The sequence below is a fragment of the Adiantum capillus-veneris genome, chromosome 23, assembly GCF_014529385.1.
Source record: "Adiantum capillus-veneris isolate H3 chromosome 23, ASM1452938v2, whole genome shotgun sequence".
Lineage (NCBI taxonomy): Eukaryota > Viridiplantae > Streptophyta > Polypodiopsida > Polypodiales > Pteridaceae > Adiantum > Adiantum capillus-veneris.
Window position 1 is genome coordinate 5,043,336 of NC_140953.1, and position 22,853 is coordinate 5,066,188.

Genomic DNA, 22,853 nt, shown 5'->3' on the forward strand with positions numbered 1-22,853 from the left:
GGCAAAGACTCCACCCCTAACTGGCTCATTTTCCTCAGCTTCCACTCTTTGTTCCTTGCTACCTCTAGTGCATCTTCATATGTCCTAGGCTTCTTTAGCTCTACTCTCCAACGTATATTCTCCCAAAGACCAGCCAAGAACCTGTCCTTCTTCATCATGTCAGGCGGGGGTACCTGTGGTGCTAAAGCCTTGCACATTCGCTCCCATGCCAATGAAAACTTACGTATGTACGCATCTACTGGCTCACCTTCCTTTTGCACCAAAGCCTGTACTTCTTGCCACACCTTGTCAGGATCTTCTATCTTCACAAACTCCACTTCCAATCCATGCTTTAGATTGTCCCAACTCAATCTTATAGGTGGATCAGCCATACGCAACTCCTCTTCAAATGCTTTGGACCAAGCTCGTGCATCACTCTTCAAACAAATTTGGAGAAGGCGTAACATCTGCGCAGGGTCATGAATCTGGTTGCTAATGCAGGCAACCTCCATCTTTTCCAGAAAGTCCTCCACATCTTCATCACTTCTTCCATGAAACTCCGGATAAGAGAAAGCCATGGCTAGAGAACCCCTTCAAACACATGTGCAAGAACCCAAAACTTTTCACTACCCAATCCCCAGAAACTTCAATGGAGCTCAGCTTTAGATGAGAACAAACACATGCACATCAAATGAGTTTTCATAGTTGATCATCGGAATTACAACAGGCAAAGGACATTCCAGGATCTCTCTCAATCTTCTTGGCCCAAACATAAAGACTATGCGCTGCTGGAAAAAGATCTTCCTGGACACATGAACATTAATCTGAATTCTTTGAGTTAAATGAAAAGGAGTGAACTGAGGGCCATTTTGATCATCCATTAAAGCCAACCATGAAGCTCCCAAGAAGGCACACCTGACTCAACCTCTGATTTTGCCAAAATTTCAGCAGCATAACAGCATAAATGGCTCAAAATACCAAAAAACCAGCCATCATAATTTGGGAAAATTTCGACAGAGTTTCCCCAGAAGTAGAGCAGTAGGAACCCAAAATATAGACTGTCTATGTATGCATAAACTGTCAACAATAGAACCCGAGCATCAAGTAGGACTCACTAGTACATAGCCTATGGCGAGGTCACGAAAAGGGTGCTCCAGCTACCTGTATCACCAAAAGGATCTCCACATTTGAGAATCCCCCAGCTCAATTAAACCTCACGCTATCGACCCTCACACGAAGGCTAATGCAAATCACGTATAGTCAAGTCTCAGAAATGACTATCTTCCAGACCAAGTCTCAAAAATGGCTGAGACTGCCAAATACAACCAAGTATGGCTCCACAAATGCGTACAATGGCAGTTTCCACAAGTAACGTACAATCCAGCAGACAATGCGCTCAAATAGGCGCCAAGTGATGCATTCCCACAACAATTGTAAGTGACATCACTGCTAGTAAATCACTGTACTCCAGCTACCTGTACCTGTGTGAATCACCTGTACCTGTACCTGTCCCTGTAACCTGTAACCTGTAATCTGCAACCTGCAACCTGTAATCCCGAAGCTCGAAGCTCGAAGCAGAAGGTACTCGAAGAAGATCCTCCGTGGGGGCGCCAAAAGAATGTGAACGGGATGAAAACACACAAAGCGCCTCTATAACGACCCGACACACACCCTTGGAATGATACACACACACACTATGGGGCACCACTCGGCTTAGACAACACACCTGGCCGAGACAGGGAACACACCTCTAGAGTGAGAGGAGAGAAACTATCCACTTATCCACTCCACACAGACACACACACACACACACACACACACCCAAAAAACTCAGCTCAAAAGAGGAGAATTTCTGATGTTTAGATACAATTGAGCTTGGGCCAACACCAATGGGGCAAACAGCTCACACAATATGGGTAAAAGATACCAGATACAATCACAAATTGGAGAAGAAGCTTTACTCACCGGAGAAGATTACACAGAAAAACAGCAGAAAAAGAGTGAGGAATTTGGCAAAATGGACAGCGCCATCGCGTCCGGAACGGCCCAAAACCCCAGTCTACAATGTCAAAGTGCTCAAATCCGACATCGGATGAGCAGTTTACGGCCAAAACAGGCTCCAAAAACCCAAAAAACACACCTGCGGCTATTCCTCCTCTCTTCTCCACGTTTTTTCTGGTCTTCTCTCTGTTTTTTCAGTTCCCACACTTAGCTTTTTTAGTTGGGCACCCTTGGCCTTTCAGATGACCTCAAACGGACCCCGAACAGGCCAAAAACTGACCTCGCAGTGCATAGTTGTCACCTTTTTGCATCATTCGCACACCTGGCACTCAGCTTTTTTTCCAATAATGCACCTCGCCACCACGTGAAGTGGCCCCAAAAAGTGGTCCTAATAATGACCTTTCTGCATAACTCTCACAAGAAAACACCCACGTTGTGTCCGTCCTCATCCGCGTGCAAATATTGACCTCGTTCGCCCTCCTGACGCCACTAGATGCCATCTGACGCACCTGCTGACCTCACGTCGTCGGCCCGCGGATAGCTTCCTCGAGAAGTTTTACGCGCTATAAACTCCTCATTATTGTAGAAAAAACATACTGGTACTGGTGATAGTGAAAATCGATGAACTATATACATGCTGTCCTACCTGTACACATGTGGGCCCCACGTAACCACCTGGCTAAGGAAAATGGGCAATTCTTTATTTGATGCACCATGCATGTGTATGTACATATGCGCAATCCCTTGCTCCAAAAAACTCCTGACAACGGTATTTCGTAGCTTTTGGCGTCTCCAACCCACGGCCTAATTTAATCATAAGTAGAAATTTACACTTCAAAATCAAAAACTAAGTATTGTTAAGCATTTAGATGCATTCTAAGCCGAAAACGACTAGGTCAAAAACTCACTGCTGTTGATGCATGGTTTTTAGGACCCCTTCTGAAGATGCAATAAAGGCACAATCAATTGTTGGGGAGATGAGGATACTCTAGTCTAAGAGATCTCGAAAGAGAAGAAAAATCTACTTCACAAGCACCAAAGAGTAAAAAGTGCCATGGACAGAAGATACGCGGGAACGAGCTCTTATGCATGCCTACAACCTATATCTTACAGAATAGCCCATTCTAGGTGTGAATTTCTAGTGAAATTTACACGAGGATGTTCGTGTGGACTCGCAGCACAGGATACTCCATTTTCACTGTTTTACCGACAGTAAATATTTTTTACCACAGTAAATATTTTTACCTACAGTAAATATTTTTCACCTACATGGTAAATACAAATCACTTTTTACCTACAGTAACTTTTTTTATCCATGGTAAATATTTTTTACTGCACCATAAGTATTTGGTAGGTAACAGTTCACTGTTACTAGAAGCAGTGATTGGGCATCAACAATCCAGTTACAGGAGGAGAAAAGGGGAAAATCTTATGGTAAAGGTGAGTCAACAGGGATAAAGACTTTTGAGTTGAAAAGAGACATGCTGATTTTTTCAAAGAACACATGTCAAAAGAAGCCATGGTTGAGGATTTTTTGTGAATTTGAGGACCCAGCTGCCACCTCCCCCCCGCAGGTCCCCCCCTGACATGTGCAGAACCTCCAGTTTCAACAGCCACCTTACCTGCTCTTAAATGCTGTTCAAAGCCTTATCCCCATGTGTCACAATCAGAAAAATCAGCATTTACCCTCCCCTCTCACATCACTCTAGAGAATATCTTGATGGTGACATATCAGGTGACCTCAATCTATTGACCACCCTAAGCAAAAAGTAACCCCAATCAGCGGATTTAAGCATGTTTATCCCTAATCCTAAACCCTCTCAGAAACCTATATAAGGAGGCCTTCTCTCACTCAAAACCAACACTTCACCCACTTCACCAAGCAACGAAGCTATGACGACATTGCTCACAACGAGGAGCTATGGATGGAGCTCTACTCTCTCTCCCTCTCTCTCTCTCCCTCTAGTATGCTACATTACTAGCCCTAAAACCTAAATAAGGAGTCTTCTCTCATGCTCCAGGGCCACCATCCTCGCCATCATTCTCTAAGGTATTGATGTGTTGCTAGTAGGATCATACCTACTTGCTGGGTTGATTGTTTTTGACAAGGGATTATGCCATCCTTGGCTTGCTTCTCTATATCCTTGTTATGTATGATCAGATGCCGTTGTATTGTTAAGCTGATGTCTTGTGTATATATATGCTACATAAGGTCCCTAAGCTTCGTTTCTATGTGTTTTGCCATATGTTTTGATGCCATCATAATGCCAGAAGTCTCACTTGCCTATGTGCACTATGTGTGAGGTCCCTAAACCTTTTAATTTAGGGTGGTGCCCCCTTTGTTTTGTTCTTTGCTTGTTTCCATGAGACGTGGTTTGTGGAGTGTGCACGAGTACAGAGGCCACCCGATTGCACTGCTCTTTTTCTCGCTATCATTTTGGTGCCCCCACGGAGGAGGGCTACACAGACCTTCAGTCCACAAGCAATGAAGATGTGCAATCTACAACATGGACGAATGGCGTGAGGAGTTTCTAAATTGGAGAACAGAAGAGGAGGAGGCTTTAGAGGCCTTAAAAGCTTTCATCAAGGTCTTGCTACCAGGTTGCAGTGTCAATTGAAATTCAAGAAGTAAGTTCTTCTACATGCCTTGTTCGTGATCGTTGCCAACGAAGGAGAGTGAGAAGAAGAGCTTGATATACCTCTCCTCTCAACCTATGAGTGCTCTAGAAACCTCCAACGCACACGAGCTTGAAATATTCTACATCAACATACACGAAGGTACTGTGACGAAACCTCTCTTTCCTGAGGAGCCGACTAAGAGGAGGAAGATCACCTCTACACCTAAGTGGCCCAAGGCTGCAGCGCGTGCTCAAGCGTAAGGTAACATTTGGCTTAATCTCATTAATAAGGTATTACATGACCACTACAGGCAAGAAAAAGTCTAGTGATCAACCAACTTCAACCTCCAACTTGCAACCACGACTCTCACCCCTAAATCCTCCTGAAGCAAAGAGGCGAAGGCTTGCCTACAAGATTTCCGCCCGTCTGCAAGTGCTCCCAGTGCACTTTCTGAATCCAGACACCACCAATCCCAAGCCAACCTCCTGTCCGTGTGAAGATCACTTTGGATATTGTCCAAAGTGCTTTGGAGACCGGGTGAAAAGCCTCCCTACCCTACCTTTGCTGCTAATTTTCAAGAAGTTATCTCAATCTAGGGAAACTATCTTAGTTGATGATGTGCTGCACATTAATGGTGTCACTTTCATTCGTCATGCTGATTATGGTAATAGCATCCAATTGTTGCTTGCTAAAAGGCTCAGCATTGTACAAAGTGTTGCCATCACGCCTTACGTCTTCACAGATGCATCAGGAAGAGTCGAAGTGATCCGAGGTGCTGACCTTCTGTGGCTGATCAGGCTCATTGGTCCCAAGGTGGTGCAACTAAGCTAGGCTCTTGTGTGTAAGTATGGATGCCAATAATGAGAATGATGATCCCCGCATGTTTCCTGTCCATTTTGTGCGTCATATCTGTGTGAATATTTGTATTGATAGAAAAATCTTTTATCAGCAAAGAATAGCCCTGTTGTTTGGAGCCGAGAGACTTGGGGAAATCTTGCGCTCTCCTCATCCTGTCATTCTACCCTTACTAGACTATTACCATTCCTTTGATGTGTCGATCTTCATCCTATTTTGAGCTAAGTTGTGCTAAAGCTCCAAATTGTAATTACCATACTCTATTTTAAAATAAATTGGAGCTGTTTGTGTAATTGTTTACTCTCTCACTTATGGCCTTCCCTAATTTTTATGGTAAGCCTGGGGAGGTTGCTCCAGACTTTTTGGATAATTTGGAAATGGCCTTTCTGGTATCGGGAAGGGATGACAAAGCTACTAAGTTAAGGGCCTTTCCTTTGGTTTTGAGGGAAGGTGCAAAATTATGGTATCAAACTTTGGCACCCGAAGAAAGAAGAGACTGGGAGTCCTTAAAGATGGCCTTCATCGAAGAATTTCGCCGCCATGAGCCTCCAGAGGAGATATGGAAACAGCTCTTAGAGGTAAGCCAAACATCACCCAATGACTATAGAAGCTATGAAGGAAAGTTTTCCAACCTGTGGGAGAAATGGTGTGCATCACTAGGTGAAGGAGAAAGGGCACTAGAATGCCTAAAGAAGGACTGTTTCCTGGAAGGGCTTTACCCCATCCTTCGAGAAAAGGTAAAAGGTAAATTCCCAGATATCTTTGATAAAGCTATGACTTATGCAAGGGAGAAGGATAGAAAGTTAAAATTCCAAGCTCAACTACAAGGGGGAATGGAGCCTCCACCGCTAGCTCAACCTACGACAAGGGTAGTAGCAGGGACAGGAGCAACAGACCAAGAGTCCTCTCAACAAGAATTACTTCAACAAATCACCAATCAACTAGAGAGCATGTCCATCAATCTGGTTCAAGGTGTAAGGGCTCCCCAGCCAGGAAATGAACGAAATAGACAAGAAGGACGAAGGCAAGCACGTGAGTACATTTGCTACAACTGTGGAGAGGCAGGTCACGGCATGTATTATTGCCCCCATCCACGACGCTATCAAGGAAATGGTAATCAAAGACAGCCTCCTCGCCAGCAAGTCACTCCTCCTGGAGCTAGGCCACTAAATGGACAAAATGCACACGTGGCTCCACCAATCCAAATATTGAGACCCCCTCCTCCACCACCACAAGCACTAGAAGAGATCCCTCCACTACCATCGGGAGGGGAGGACAGGGCTGTCTCTGTCATAAGTCTTGACAATGGTAAGGATAAAGGGAAAGAAAAAATGGAGGAAGCTGTTGCCATGCCAATAAAGAGAGTTAGGAGACAAAGAACTAATGAAATGGAAGCTTCAGAGCCGGATAAAGGGAATGAGGGTTCCTCCCAAGTGATAGGAGACAAGAAAAGGAAGAGTAGGTCAAGGAGGCACATAGGAGTAGAAGACTTTCCACTTGGGGTAGGATCCATACCTTACGACCTGGTAGCAGATGTGAGTAAGAAAGGACCAAAGATTTCATGGCAACAACTCCTCCACCTTTCCCCAAAGATGCGTAGAACCTGGTCTAAGATGGTCAGCACCAGGAGGGCTAAGGCAAAGTCAGTTGGGTCTATTAGTGCAAGAGGCATGAAGGATATCGTGCCAGTCATTGATGCAGAGATTAAGAGTCAGCGAGTCTCCAATGTGTACGTAGATGGTGGAGCCGAGATTTGTGTTATGACAGAGAAATTAATGCACAGGTTGGGTTTGGAAGAAAACGAGCAAACTTCCTTACAAGCTAAGATGGCAAATAATGTAAGGGTGGCTTGTGTGGGAAAGGTTAATGGAGTGAAGGTTTCAGCTTTTGGTGTTGCAATCTCAATTGATGCTTATGTGATCCCAACTAAGGGGGAGGGCTATCCGCTATTACTAGGAAGACCTTGGCTTATGGCTATGAAAGCTAGGCAAGATTGGGAGACAGGTTCCCTTGAGTTGCGACCAAATCATAAGGTAGGTGGCAAGCAACAAAAAATTGTGTATGACATGAAGCAGGGTAGACAACAAGACCTAGAGATGGAGACTTCTATGGATGAATGGAGCACAAGAAACTGCTCTTCATCTGAGGATGAGTCATCTGAGGAGGATGCTAGCTCTTTGGAAGTCATGGGTATAATACTGCGAAACCCAGAAGGAGAAGGTGGTCAAGACTCTCTAAACAAGGAAGAAGCCACAGGCTTAGAGGAGATGCTAGCTAAGGACCTACTAGAAGAAGAGAGAGAACCCTATTTGCAGGTACTAAAGAAGCATGCTGGCCTCTTTATAACTCATTACAAGCACATTAAAGGAGTGACGGTAACCCAACACCATATCCAATTAAAGGAAGGTGCCAAACCAGTGGTGCAAAGGTTAAGGAGATTAGGGCTAGTGCAACAAGATGCACTCTTAAAAGAAGTAAAAAGTTTACTCAAGGCAGGATTTATCTACCCAGTGGAAGATTCTGAGTGGGTGTCTCCAATTGTGGTAGCACCAAAGAAAAATGGGAAGTGGAGGGTATGTGTGGATTACAAGCCTCTAAACGCAGCCACAAAAAGGGACCATTTTCCTTTGCCTTTTCAAGATGAAATACTAAATGAAGTGGCTGGTCATGAAAGGTACACAGTGTGTGATGGGTACTCAGGCTACTTCCAAATCAGAATTGCAGATGAAGACCAAAGAAAGACTACCTTCATAACACCTTGGGGGTGTTTTGCTTATAGAGTTATGCCTTTTGGTTTAACTAATGCCCCAGCTACTTTCCAGAGGTTTATGAACTTGGTGTTTCAACCTTACTTTGGTAAGTCCATACGAGTCTTCATTAATGATTTTTGCATTTACAGCTCTAGGGAAGTACATCTGTCCAAGGTTGATGAAGATTTCACCCGTCTGGCCCAATTGGGTGGGCAATTGAATAAAGACGAGTGCCACATAGGTGAGAGCAAGGTCACTCTACTAGGCCATGTTGTGTCTCAAGATGGTATTGAGGCTGACCCTGAAAAGGTAAAGACATTGTTAGCTTTACCTACTCCTTCAAACGTGAAGCAACTAGTCTCCTTCATTCAAAAGGTTCGCTACATGGGACGATTCATACATCTCCTTTCTCACGCAATCTATCCTTTGCAGCAGCTCACTAAACACACTACATTGACATGGAGTGAGGAGGGTGAAAGGTGCTTTCAATAAGTTAAAACCATTTTGAGCTCATTGCCTATCGTCCTACAACCCACATGGGGTGAATTATTCTATGTAAATCCTAGTGTAGGTCCAGAAGCTCTAGGAGCTGTCTTGATGCAAAAAGACCCAAAGACATCTCTCATGAGACCAGTCTACTTCTCTAGTAGAGTGATGACAGCTGCTGAAAAGGGTTTCAGTGAAACTGAGCAATTGGTGCTAGCTCTTAAGTTTGCAGTGGAGAAGTTTCGGGCTTACTTACTTCCGAGACAATTTGTGGTGATCACAACTGAGGAGATTTTTCCATATGCCCTACAACACATGGAATTGTCTCAAAGAATAGCAAAGTGGGTGGTGCAGCTTCAAGAGTTTGACTACACACTACAAGTAGAGGATTCCACCCGTGCTTGTTTGGCAGATGTCCTCACACAAAGGTGTTATGAGAAGGCCAAGAAAGAGGGACCTAGTAAGGTACCGCTGTCAGGAGTTTTTTGGAGCAAGGGATTGCGCATATGTACATACCCATGCATGGTGCATCAAATAAAGTATTGCCCATTTTCCAGAGCCAGGTGGTTACGTGGGGCCCACATGTGTACAGGTAGGACAGCATGTACATAGTGCATCGATTTTCACTATTACCAATACCAGTGTGTTTTTTCTACAATAAGGAGGAGTTGGTAGCGCGTAAAACTTCTCGAGGAAGCTATCCGCGGGCCGACGACGTGAGGTCAGCAGGTGCGTCACATGGCATCTAGTGGCGTCAGGAGGGCGAACGAGGTCAATATTTTCACGCAGATGAGGACGGACACAACGTGGGTGTTTGCTTGTGAGAATTATGCAGAAAGGTCATCATGAGGACCTTTTTTTGGGGCCACTTCACGTGGTGGCGAGGTGCATTATTGGAAAAAAGCTGAGTGCCAGGTGTGCGAATGATGCAAAAAGGTGACAACTATGCACTGCGAGGTCAGTTTTTGGCCTGTTCAGGGTCCATTTGAGGTCATCTAAAAGACCAAGGGTGCCCAACTAATAAAGCTAAGTGTGGGAACTGAAAAAACAGAGAGAAGACCAAAAAAAACGTGGAGAAGAGAGGAGGAACAGCCGCAGGTGTGTTTTTTGGGTATTTGGAGCCTGTTTTGGCCGTAAACTGCTCATCCGAGGTCGGATTTGAGCACTTTGACATTGTAGACTGGGGTTTTGGGCCGTTCCGGACGCGATGGCGCTGTCCATTTTGCCAAATTCCTCACTCTTTTTCTGCTGTTTTTCTGTGTAAGTTTCTCCTATGAGCGAAGTTTCTGCTCTAGTTTGTGATTGTATCTGGTATCTTTTACCCATATTGTTTGAGCTGTTTGCCCCATTGGTGTTGGCCCAAGCTCAATTGTATCTAAACATCAGAAATTCTCCTCTTTTGAGCTGAGTTTTTTGGGTGTGTGTGTGTGTGTGTGTGTCTGTGTGGAGTGGGCAAGTGGATAGTCTCTTTCCTCTCACTCCAGAAGTGTGTTCCCTGTCTCGGCCAGGTGTGTTGTCTAAGCCGAGTGGTGCCCCATAGTGTGTGTGTGTATCTTCCCAAGAGTGTGTGTCGGGTCGTTATAGAAGCACTGTGTGTGTTTTCATCCCGCTCACATTCTTTTGGTGCCCCCACTGAGGATCTTCTTCGAGTACCTTCTGCTTCGAGCTTCAAGCTTCGGGATTACAGATTACAGGTTGAAGATTACAGGTTACAGGTTATAGGTTACAGGTTACAGGGACAGGTACAGGTACAGGTGATTCACACAGGTACAGGTAGCTGGACTACAGTGATATACTAGCAGTGATGTCACTTGCAGTTGTTGTGGGAATGCATCACTTGGCGCCTATTTGAGCGCATTGTCTGCTGGATTGTACGTTACTTGTGGAAACTGCCATTGTACGCCTTTGTGGAGCCATATATGGTTTTATTTGGCAGTCCCAGCCATTTCTGAGACTTGGTCTGGAAGATAGTCATTTCTGAGACTTGACTATACGCGATTTGCATTAGCCTTCGTGTGAGGGTCGATAGCGTGAGGTTTTTATTGAGCTGGGGGATTCTCAAATGTGGAGATCCTTTCGGTGATACAGGTAGCTGGAGCACCCTTTTTGTGACCTCGCCATAGGCTCGGGTACTAGTGAGTCCTACTTGATGCTCGGGTTCTATTGTTGACAGCTTATGCATACATAGACAGTCTATATTTTGGGTTCCTACTGCTCTACTTCTGGGGAAACTCTGTCGAAATTTTCCCAAGTTATGATGGGTGGTGTTTTGGTATTTTGAGCCATTTATGCTGTTATGCTGCTGAAATTTTGGCAAAATCAGAGGTTGAGTCAGGTGTGCCTTCTTGGGAGCTTCATGGTTGGCTTTAATGGATGATCAAAATGGCCCTCAGTTCACTCCTTTTCATTTAAATCAAAGAATTCAGATTAATGTTCATGTGTCCAGAAAGATCTTGTTCCAGCAGCGCATAGTCTTTATGTTTGGGCCAAGAAGATTGAGAGAGATCCTGGAATGTCCTTTGCCTGTTGTAATTCCGATGATTAACTATGAAAACTCATTTGATGTGCATGTATTCGTCCTTATCTAAAGCTGTATCTAAAGCTGAGCTCCATTGAAGTTTCTGGGGATTGGGTAGTAAAAAGTTTTGGGTTCTTGCACGTGTGTTCGAAGGGGTTCTCAAAGCATCATAATTTGGGTAGCCATGGCTTTCTCTTATCCCGAGTTTCATGGAAGAAGTGATGAAGATGTGGAAGAATTTTTGGAAAAGATGGAGGTTGCCTGCATTAGCAACCAGATTCATGACCCTACGCAAATGTTACGCCTTCTCCAAATTTGTTTGAAGAGTGATGCACGAGCTTGGTCCAAAGCATTTGAAGAGGAGTTGCGTATGGCTGATCCACCTATAAGATTGAGTTGGGACAATCTAAGGCATGGATTGGAAGTGGAGTTTGTGAAGATAGAAGGCCCTGACAAAGTGTGGCAAGAAGTACAGGCTTTGGTGCAAAAGGAAGGTGAGCCAGTAGATGCATACATACGTAAGTTTTCATTGGCATGGGAGCGAATGTGCAAGACTTTAGCACCACAGGTACCCCCGCCTGACATGATGAAGAAGGACAGGTTCTTGGCTGGTCTTTGGGAGAATATACGTTGGAGAGTGGAGCTAAAGAAGCCTAGGACATATGAAGATGCACTAGAGGTAGCAAGGAACAAAGAGTGGAAGCTGAGGAAAATGAGCCAGTTAGGGGTGGAGTCTTTGCCAATGAGGTCTGAATTTCAGCCTATAGAGTCTTTACAAGGGCGCATGTCAGGGGTTCATCATGAACCAGTGGTTCCTGTTACTACTCAGGTTATGCCAGCAGTGGTCACTACAGCAGTGCAAGATGATGGCCTAAGGCAAGACATGAGGCAAGTGGTTGATCTAATGAAGAATCTCAGCCTAAACATGCTAGGTCAAGTGGGAAATAATCGAGGTCGAGGGCGGTTTGCAAATCAGCCAGGAGGTGAAGAAAGACCTAGGAATGGTGCTGGACAAAGTAATAGTAGGTTTTGGAGGCAGACGCCCACATGTTATAATTGTGGAGAGTTGGGTCACATCAGCCCGCAATGTGATAAGCCACCAAGGATGGGGGGAGACATGTATCCATTACCAAGACAGGTGCTAACTAGATCAAATGATTATGGCATCGAAATTAAGGGAGACGAAGGAACCAGTGGTCTGACCCAGGAGGAAAAAGGAAAGACAAAAGTGCTAAGTGTAGTCACCTTGGAGAAGGCATCAAAGCTAGAGGATACATTAGTGATGCCTATTGGGAAGAGGACCACAGAGGATAAGGAAGGAAGAAGTGCCTCAGGTCCTAGTAAGAAGAAAGGAAAGAGCCATGAAGGCGAGGATGTCAAGGCCAAGAGGAAAAGGAGAGCTCGTCTAAAGTTTTATGTTTCAGATTTTCCACTAGGGGATGGGCAATTAAGCTATGACTTGAAGGAGGATCTGACGAGCAGGAAGGCAGATGTTACTTTTGGGCAGCTCATAGAAATGGTTCCTAAACTAAAGCGACAGTGGAAGAGGATGGTTAACCCAATGGAGAAAGAGCCAGAGAGAGGTTCAGTGAAGGTGTTGGCAATGGACGAGCTACCAGACATTTGTCCAATAGTAGATGTGTGGCATAAAAGGAAAAATTTGGGACAAGGTTATGTGGATGGCGGAGCCCAAATATGCGTCATAACACACTCATGCGTTGAGAAGATGGGTCTCACAGTGGCTGGGGTGTCAGGTTTTCGGATCAGATTGGCAAACCATCAAAAAGTAAAATGCTTGGGTGTTGTAAAGAGCTTAGAAGTGGAGGCATATGATGCAAAGGCAGTGGTTGATTTTCATGTGATGGCAGCAAGGTTGGGAGCATATCCTATTATATTGGGCAGACCATGGTTACGTGCAGTGGGAGCTGTTCAAGATTGGCGACATGGTACAATTAGCCTCTATGGAAAGACAGGTACCAAGAAGCTTTATAATATGGACACAAGGAAACGATTAGAGGAGCTTTATGAAGATGAGGATGAGTCTAGTGATGAAGACTCTTCCACGGTGACAGATGAGGACAGTGATAGCACTACCAGCAGTGATGAGGATGCTGATGTTGCATTTCTTTTGATGGATAAAGAAATCCAGAAGTGTGGTTTAGTCGCATTTGCGAATGAAGTTGAAGATGAAAGTGAAGGACCTTATGAAGTGATTGAAGGGCTGATGCAAACCAAGGTTGAGTTGTCAAAAAATCAGGAATTAATGACGCAAATGATTAGTGGAGACCTCTCAGCTATGGAGAAGGATATATTTTTGCATATGCTGGCTAGTTTTCCTGATTTGTTCATTACTTCATATGAAGAGATCAGAGGGTTCAAGGGCGAAGAGATGCATATAGAGCTGAAAGAAGGTGCTAAGCCAGTGCGGCAAAGGCTAAGAAGGATGGGTCAAGAGCAAATGGAAGCCTTGCGGGAAGAGGTGGACAAGTTATTGAAGGCAGGGTTCATAGTCCCCGTGGAGACCACAAAATGGGTGAGTCCAGTAGTAGTCAGTCCAAAGAAGGATGGGAAGTGGAGGATTTGTGTAGATTTTAAGCCCTTAAACGCAGCCACTAAGAAGAACCCATATCCTCTTCCATTCATCGATCAGATCTTGGATTCAGTGGCAGGTTATGAGAGGTACAGTGTGTGTGATGGTTTTTCAGGCTATTTTCAATTGAAGATTGCTCTTAAAGACCGCACAAAGACAACTTTCATTACGCCATGGGGATGCTATTGCTACACAGTGTTGCCATTTGGGTTGTCAAATGGACCATCTTTCTATCAAGAAAGAGCAAATTGGGTGCTGGAACCATTCATTGGTAGTTGTGTTAAGGCTTTTATGGACGACTTCTGTGTCTATAGCAGTAGGGCTGAGCATCATGAGAAGTTGCAGATGGTATTGGCTCGATATGATGAATGTGGAGGACAACTAAATCCAAAGAAATGTCATCTAGCACAGCCAAGGGTGAAGTTATTGGGCCATATGGTGTCAGAAAATGGCATTGAGGCTGATCCAGATAAGGTGAAGTCTATTATTCTTCTTCCATCACCTATGAGTACGAAGCAATTGGCAACCTTTATACACAAAGTGAAGTACATGGCACGGTTTATTCCATTGTCTTCGCAGCTTCTTTATCCATTACAACAAGTGGCAAAGCATGATCCATTGCAATGGGATGACAAGTGTGAAGAAGTGTTTCAAGAGGTGAAAGAGGTGTTAGGGGGGTTGTCAGCCATGCAGGCTCCTGATTGGGAGAAAGTTTTTTATGTAAATCCATCAGTAGGGGATGATGCCATTGGAGCCATGCTATTGCAAAAGGGGAAGGGCAGCCATTATATGAGGCCAGTGTATTGTGCAAGCCGAGTGAAGTTGGTAGTGGAGAGAAAGTTATCGGAAGTAGAGCTAGTGATGGCCAGTGTAATATTTGCTTGTCGACGATTTCGTCATTACTTGCTACCACGGCCTTTTGTTTTCTTGACGAGTTATGCCTTTTTGCCACAGTTAATTAATGGTATTAACATGTCAAATGTGGTGAAGAAATGGGTAATTGAGCTGCAAGAGTTTGAGTTCTCTTTTCTAGTGGAAGATAGTACAAGGGCTACCCTAGCTGATTTGTTGACCTACAAGGAGAATCCCCTTATTGTTAAGGAAGAGGTGGTGAGAAAGGTAGTTGAAGAAGTGCCACAGATCAGCAATGCACATGTGTTGTTCTTTGATGGTTCATACAGAAAGAGCCATGATGCAGCTTCAGGGGGTATAGCACTTTATGATCCAGAGGGGAAGCTAGTATGCAAGAGAGGGTTCAAATTGGATGCGCATAGTAACAATGAGGCTGAATATGCTACATTGGAAGCCGGATTACACATTTGTTTGAAGCATGGGGTTCGAAGGTTGAGCATAAAAGGTGATGCCTTGTTAGTGGTGAAGCAAGTGCTGGGTGTGTGGAAGAGCAAGAACACCTCATTGAAGGAAATGTGCTTCAGAATTAAAGGCCTGTTAAAAAAGTTCGAAGCATGGAGCATCAGACACATTGAACGTGCTCTAAATGGAGAGGCACATGAAGCAGCTCAAGGCATGATTGGGGAGCTATTCGTGTTGAGGACCACTTTACCTCTTTATCATGGCCGGGAAACTTTGGCTCAAGAAGAGGAATTTTTGCTAACAGGAATCATTCCAAAGGAGATTCAGAAGTCTAAGAAGTATGGCTTTGTGCGTAGAGCATACAGGTACAAATTGATTGGTGATGTCTTATACATGAAAGGGGCTGATCTCGTGTTGAGACGTGTACCTTGGCGGGAGGAGCTTTACAGAGTGTTGGAAGAGAATCATGAAGGCGCATGTGGTGGCCATTTTGCTCTAAAGATCACCTTGCATAAGATTTTGCAAGAGGGGTATGTATGGCCTAGTTTGCACAAGGATGTTCACCATTGGTGTAGGTCTTGCAATAGGTGTCAAGCATTTGGGAAGAGAGTGTTGAAGCCAGAGCTACGAAAAACCATTATGGCGTTTGATGTGTTTGAAAAGTGGGGGATTGATGCAATAGGCCCGTTACCTATCACAAGCAGGGGCAAAAGCTATATTTTGACGGCAGTGGACTATCTCTCTAGATGGGCAGAGGCTATAGCAGTAAAACAAATCACTGCAAAGGATGTGGCAAAATTTGTGTATGATGAAATATGTTGCAAGTTTGGGGTGCCACTGGAGTTACTTTCAGATAAGGGGCCTGGCTTTAGAGCTAAACTGCTAGATTTTTTATGTGCAAAGATGAAGATTAGGCACCAGCATACCACTCCTTATTACCCGCAGTGTAATGGCTTGAATGAAAGATTCAATGGTGAGTTGGTACAGATTCTTTCGAAAGTGACAGAGCACCAAGGAAAGAATTGGGATTTGGAATTGCCTAGTGTATTATGGGCTTACCGTACTTCGGTGAAGACAGGTACAGGGTTTACTCCATTTCATTTGGTGTATGGAAAGGAAGCACTATTGCCTGTGGAGGTAGAGTTGCCTGCGGTCAAGATGTTAGAGAAGTTGCTTGGGCCGCCTAGTGATGCATTCAAAGAGAGGCTCTTGCAGTTACAAGAGGTCCAGTTGGATAGGATGAGCGCTTTGGAGCATTATGGGCAGATGCAGGATAAGGCTTTGACAAAGATAAATGAAAAGGTCAAAAGTAAGGGTATCAAGCAACATGACTTGGTTTTGCGCTACAACAGTAAGCTGGACAACACCTTCCAAAAGAAGTTTCAAATTAAGTGGGAAGGCCCTTTCAAGGTAGTAGAGTGTTTTCCAAATGGCAGATATCAGCTGGCTAACCTGGATGGTGTTCTACATAAGTCAAGGGTAAATGGATTGCGTCTTAAATTGTATCATGCTAGATTGATGATGGTGGAGCAAGATGAGTTGTCGGTGGAGCAAGAAATGTTGGTGAAGGATGAGGAGACTTGTGATGCGGCGAGTCTCATATCTCTCTTTGCTGCTGCTGATCATGAATGATCTAGCAGGCTAGGGGATGGGCAAATTATGTCAGGAGTTTTTTGGAGCAAGGGATTGCGCATATGTACATACCCATGCATGGTGCATCAAATAAAGTATTGCCCATTTTCCAGAGCCAGGTGGTTACGTGGGGCCCACATGTGTACAGGTAGGACAGCATGTACATAGTGCATCGATTTTCACTATTACCAATACCAGTGTGTTTTTCTACAATAAGGAGGAGTTGGTAGCGCGTAAAACTTCTCGAGGAAGCTATCCGCGGGCCGACGACGTGAGGTCAGCAGGTGCGTCAGATGGCATCTAGTGGCGTCAGGAGGGCGAACGAGGTCAATATTTGCACGCAGATGAGGACGGACACAACGTGGGTGTTTGCTTGTGAGAATTATGCAGAAAGGTCATCATGAGGACCTTTTTTTGGGGCCACTTCACGTGGTGGCGAGGTGCATTATTGGAAAAAAGCTGAGTGCCAGGTGTGCGAATGATGCAAAAAGGTGACAACTATGCACTGCGAGGTCAGTTTTTGGCCTGTTCGGGGTCCGTTTGAGGTCATCTAAAAGGCCAAGGGTGCCCAACTAATAAAGCTAAGTGTGGGAACTGAAAAAACAGAGAGAAGACCAAAAAAAACGTGGAGAAGAGAGGAGGAACAGCCGTAGGTGTGTTTTTTGGGTATTTGGAGCCTGTTTTGGCCGTAAACTGCTCATCCGAGGTCGGATTTGAGCACTTTGACATTGTAGACTGGGGTTTTGGGCCGTTCCGGACGCGATGGCGCTGTCCATTTTGCCAAATTCCTCACTCTTTTCCTACTGTTTTTCTGTGTAAGTTTCTCCTATGAGCGAAGTTTCTGCTCTAGTTTGTGATTGTATCTGGTATCTTTTACCCATATTGTTTGAGCTGTTTGCCCCATTGGTGTTGGCCCAAGCTCAATTGTATCTAAACATCAGAAATTCTCCTCTTTTGAGCTGAGTTTTTTGGGTGTGTGTGTGTGTGTGTGTGTCTGTGTGGAGTGGGCAAGTGGATAGTCTCTTTCCTCTCACTCCAGAAGTGTGTTCCCTGTCTCGGCCAGGTGTGTTGTCTAAGCTGAGTGGTGCCCCATAGTGTGTGTGTGTATCTTCCCAAGAGTGCGTGTCAGGTCATTATAGAGGCGCTGTGTGTGTTTTCATCCCGCTCACACCGCCTATCCCGGAGCCTGAAGTTCTACTGGGAGCACACAGTCTGTATTTTGATGGGGCTTACAAGAGGACCAAAGACAAGGCATCAGCAGGCATAGTAATATTAGGTCCAGAGAAGGAGAAGATCTTTGCAAAAGGGTTTCATCTAAAAGAGGTTCATTCTAACAATGAGGCAGAGTACCATGCCCTTGTTTTAGGGTTGCAATGTTGTCTTTCTCAGGGCATCACAAAGCTAAATGTTTTTGGTGACTCCATGTTGATTGTTAAGCAAATGGTTGGTGTATGGGCCTGTAAAAATGACAAATTGTCTGTTAAGTTGAGGGAAGAAAAGGCCTTGTTGAAGGGTTTTAAAGAAGTTCGAGTGCACTTTGTACCTAGAGATCAAAATTGAGAAGCAGATGCCTTAGCAGGTGAAGAACTACAAACTCTCATAGTAGGTGCTATCCTTGTGAAAAGTCCTTTATACCAGGGAAAGGAGGAGCTGCATGATTTACTTTACTTTCTTGAGCATTATGAAGCACCCTCTGGTATGAGTAAAAGTGAACATAGGTGGTTGGCAAAAAAGGCTACCAGCTATAGCTTAGTGAATGAGGACTTGTATTGTAGAGGGAAAGATGTTGTCTTAAGGAGAGTTCCTGCATCCCAAGAGATAAAGGATATTTTGTTTAGTTTTCATGAAGGTGTGTGTGGTGGCCACTTTGCACAAGAGATTACTAGCAGAAAGATTTTACAAGCAGGGTTCACATGGCCAAGCCTCCATCGAGATGTACAACATTGGTGCCGCACATGTGAGGTTTGCCAAAAAGCTGGACCAAGGCGTCTTACCCATGAAGATCAGCATCCAATCAAAACCTATGGGCCATTTGAAAAATGGGGGATAGATGCAATAGGGCCACTACCTTGCACTCAATCAGGGAAAGAATACATCATTATGGGGGTGGAGTACATGACCAGATGGGCAGAAGCTCGTCCCACAAAGCGCATCACAGCCAAGTACGTGAGTGATTTCATTTTTGAATGCCTTTGTTGCCGTTTTGGCACACCTTTGGAGATTCTCTCGGATAGGGGACCGGGATTTTGAGCTGATTTAGTCGGGCAATTGATGAGCAAGTTAAAAATCAAGCGCAGGCACTCTACACCATACTACCCTCAGTGCAATGGTCTTGTGGAAAAGGTAAATGGTCTTATATGTAAAATCATCACTAAGCAAGTGCATTTACATCCTAAGGCATGGGACAAACACCTAGATGCAGCACTTTGGGCCTACAGAACATCCTTTAAAACATCCTTGGGGTATACACCTTTTCACTTGGTTTATGGGCAAGAGGCACTATTGCCTATAGAAGTGGAGCTAGCGAGCCTCCGAGTTCTAAAAGCACATCAAGAGGATAGTCAAGAGAAGCAGGTGGAAGGAAGAATCATCGATTTGGAGAGGTTAGGGCTAGATCGAGAGTCAGCAGTGAAGTACTATGCAGCCCAGGCAAAGAAGAAACGAAAGAAGTTCAATCGCAACCTTGTCAAGAAAGGTATCAAGGATGGTTCAGAGGAGTGCTCAGATACGACAATCGCTTTGATCGCAGGAAGGATGGTAAGTTCTTGCTTAAGTGGGAAGGCCCTTTTGTAGTGATACAGAGGCTCTCAAATGGTAGTTACCGACTAGGTGACCTAGATGGTAAGGTACATCAGACCCCGGTAAATGGTTGGCGATTGAAGGCCTACCAATGTCGTCTTTCACAGCCATATGATGGTGAAATCAATGCTAAGGATGGTTCAGAGGAGAGCTCATCATATTCGAGCTCCAACTAAGGTAACAATCATGTAAATAGTCGTTTCAAAAAAAAAAAAAAAAAGAAGACAAAAAAAAGAAAAAAAAAAGGAAAAAAGAGAAGAAAAAAAGAAAAAAAGAGAATGCTACCAGTGAAAGCGGATATTGACAATGGATGGGATATGGCTTTCAAGGGTCTAGGAGACCAGTTGTTAGTCATGGATGGATACAATTATTCACCAGAAAGGACTAAACAGGGCGCATCAGCCAAGAAAGCAGTAACATGGCAAATTCAATTGGTACCAGGTGGGTAAGTATTCAAGAGAACCCTATTGTAGCACAACCTACAGCTAGAGGCATCAAATACCTCTAGCTTAAGGGAGAGGGCTATATGATGCATGGTTTTTAGGACCCCTTTTGAAGATGCAATAAAGGCACAGTCAATTGTTGGGGAGATGAGGATACTCTAGTCCAAGGGATCTCGAAAGAGAAGAAAAATCTACTTCACAAGCACCAAAGAGTAAAAAGTGCCATGGACAGAAGATACGCGGGAACGAGCTCTTATGCATGCCTACAATCTATATCTTACAGAATAGCCCATTCTAGGTGTGAATTTCTAGTGAAATTTACACGAGGATGTTCGTGTGGACTCACAACACAGCATACTCCGTTTTCACTTTTTTACCGACAGTAAATATTTTTTACCACAGTAAATATTTTTTACCTACAGTAAATATTTTTCACCTACATGGTAAATACAAATCACTTTTTACCTACAGTAACTTTTTTTATCCATGGTAAATATTTTTTACTGCACCATAAGTATTTGGTAGGTAACAGTTCACTGTTACTAGAAGCAGTGATTGGGCATCAACAATCCAGTTACAGGAGGAGAAAAGGGGAAAATCTTATGGTAAAGGTGAGTCAACAGGGATAAAGACTTTTGAGTTGAAAAGAGACATGCTGATTTTTTCAAAGAACACATGTCAAAAGAAGCCATGGTTGAGGATTTTTTGTGAATTTGAGGACCCAGCTGCCACCTCCCCCCCGCAGGTCCCCCCCTGACATGTGCAGAACCTCCAGTTTCAACAGCCACCTTACCTGCTCTTAAATGCTGTTCAAAGCCTTATCCCCATGTGTCACAATCAGAAAAATCAGCATTTACCCTCCCCTCTCACATCACTCTAGAGAATATCTTGATGGTGACATATCAGGTGACCTCAATCTATTGACCACCCTAAGCAAAAAGTAACCCCAATCAGCGGATTTAAGCATGTTTATCCCTAATCCTAAACCCTCTCAGAAACCTATATAAGGAGGCCTTCTCTCACTCAAAACCAACACTTCACCCACTTCACCAAGCAACGAAGCTATGACGACATTGCTCACAACGAGGAGCTATGGATGGAGCTCTACTCTCTCTCCCTCTCTCTCTCTCCCTCTAGTATGCTACATTACTAGCCCTAAAACCTAAATAAGGAGTCTTCTCTCATGCTCCAGGGCCACCATCCTCGCCATCATTCTCTAAGGTATTGATGTGTTGCTAGTAGGATCATACCTACTTGCTGGGTTGATTGTTTTTGACAAGGGATTATGCCATCCTTGGCTTGCTTCTCTATATCCTTGTTATGTATGATCAGATGCCGTTGTATTGTTAAGCTGATGTCTTGTGTATATATATGCTACATAAGGTCCCTAAGCTTCGTTTCTTTGTGTTTTGCCATATGTTTTGATGCCATCATAATGCCAGAAGTCTCACTTGCCTATGTGCACTATGTGTGAGGTCCCTAAACCTCTTAATTTAGGGTGGTTCCCCCTTTGTTTTGTTCTTTGCTTGTTTGCATGAGGCGTGGTTTGTGGAGTGTGCACGAGTACAGAGGCCACCCGATTGCACTGCTCTTTTTCCCGCTATCACTGTTAATAATCACGATTTTTGCACTTGACCTAAGTGAGATTTGAGACCATAAGAATTTGTGCTTAGGTCTAATAAACATGTCCTAGAAGTTTTGTGACGTTTGGATGTCGTTTGATGCTGTTTGCCTATTCAATTTGAGAATAGCGGAATTTAATGAGAGTACTTTCAAGAAATGATTTTGTGAGCATAGCGGGTATACATAATTGAAGATAGCAACATAATCATAGCAATTAGTTAACTTGGCATAGACAATACTTTTGCAAGAGAGAGAGTTTAGAGAACATGACAACAATTGAGGACCGGATTTATGTGGAGCCGGTCCCCCCTCCAATAGGCATTTGTATTATGATTTCTCCCATAAAGAGAGACTTGTTACAATACAGTCTTTGTGTTCCTTGTGACCTAGGTGATGCCATGAAGATGGAAGGCTTCATGCACCACAAACATAACATAAACTTGAAGAAAGCTTTAACTATCCCAAGCCTCAGTCCCAAGACCTCAAACACCTTCGAAGGTGGAGAGAGCTAGCAGGGAATGAGGGTAGGGAAGAGGAAGAAGAAACATTTCGTAGGAGAAAGAATTAGTTCCTCACTTATCATACTCTTGTTGCTAGCATACATAATAGCATAGTAATGAAGAAGAAGGAGATGGCAAGCTTAAGCATTGAAGCATGGCTCTTGGTTGGATTTGCACTCCATAGCCAAGAGTGTTGGTGTAGGCTCTCAACCTCTACTTGCTTGGAGAGGGAGCTCTTGCACTTTGCATATCACACAATGAGAGTGCTTGTGAGTGTGTGTGGGTGAGTATACCCCCTAGGCACCCCCCTAGCTTGCTTGGGTCGACCCCCCCTTGTAGCTCATGCCTGAAGCTCATTGGACCCCTCCAGGCCTAGCCAATCACAAGCAAGAGCCATTACAAGCAACATGGGTAGCCTTGGGACAAGTGTCCCCCTTTCCCCTTTGAGAGAGAGGACTTGATAAATGCTAAAACAATTAGATAATTCATGTAATTTATCATTGGACCCCTTTGAAGCCTAGCCAATAGGCTTCAAGCAACACATGAAGGTAACATGGGTAGGGGCCTGACATGTGTCCTTGCTGCCTCTTCAAGATGGGCTTCCCTTGTGTGTGTGAGTGGGTGTTCTCTCTCTAGGCCCTAGGAAAAGGGCTCGCCCCCCCTCTTGTAGGAATGCTTTTGACTTTTAGGTGATCAAGCACCTTACTCACCAAGCATGACAAAGCACTTGAACTAGGGGGGGTT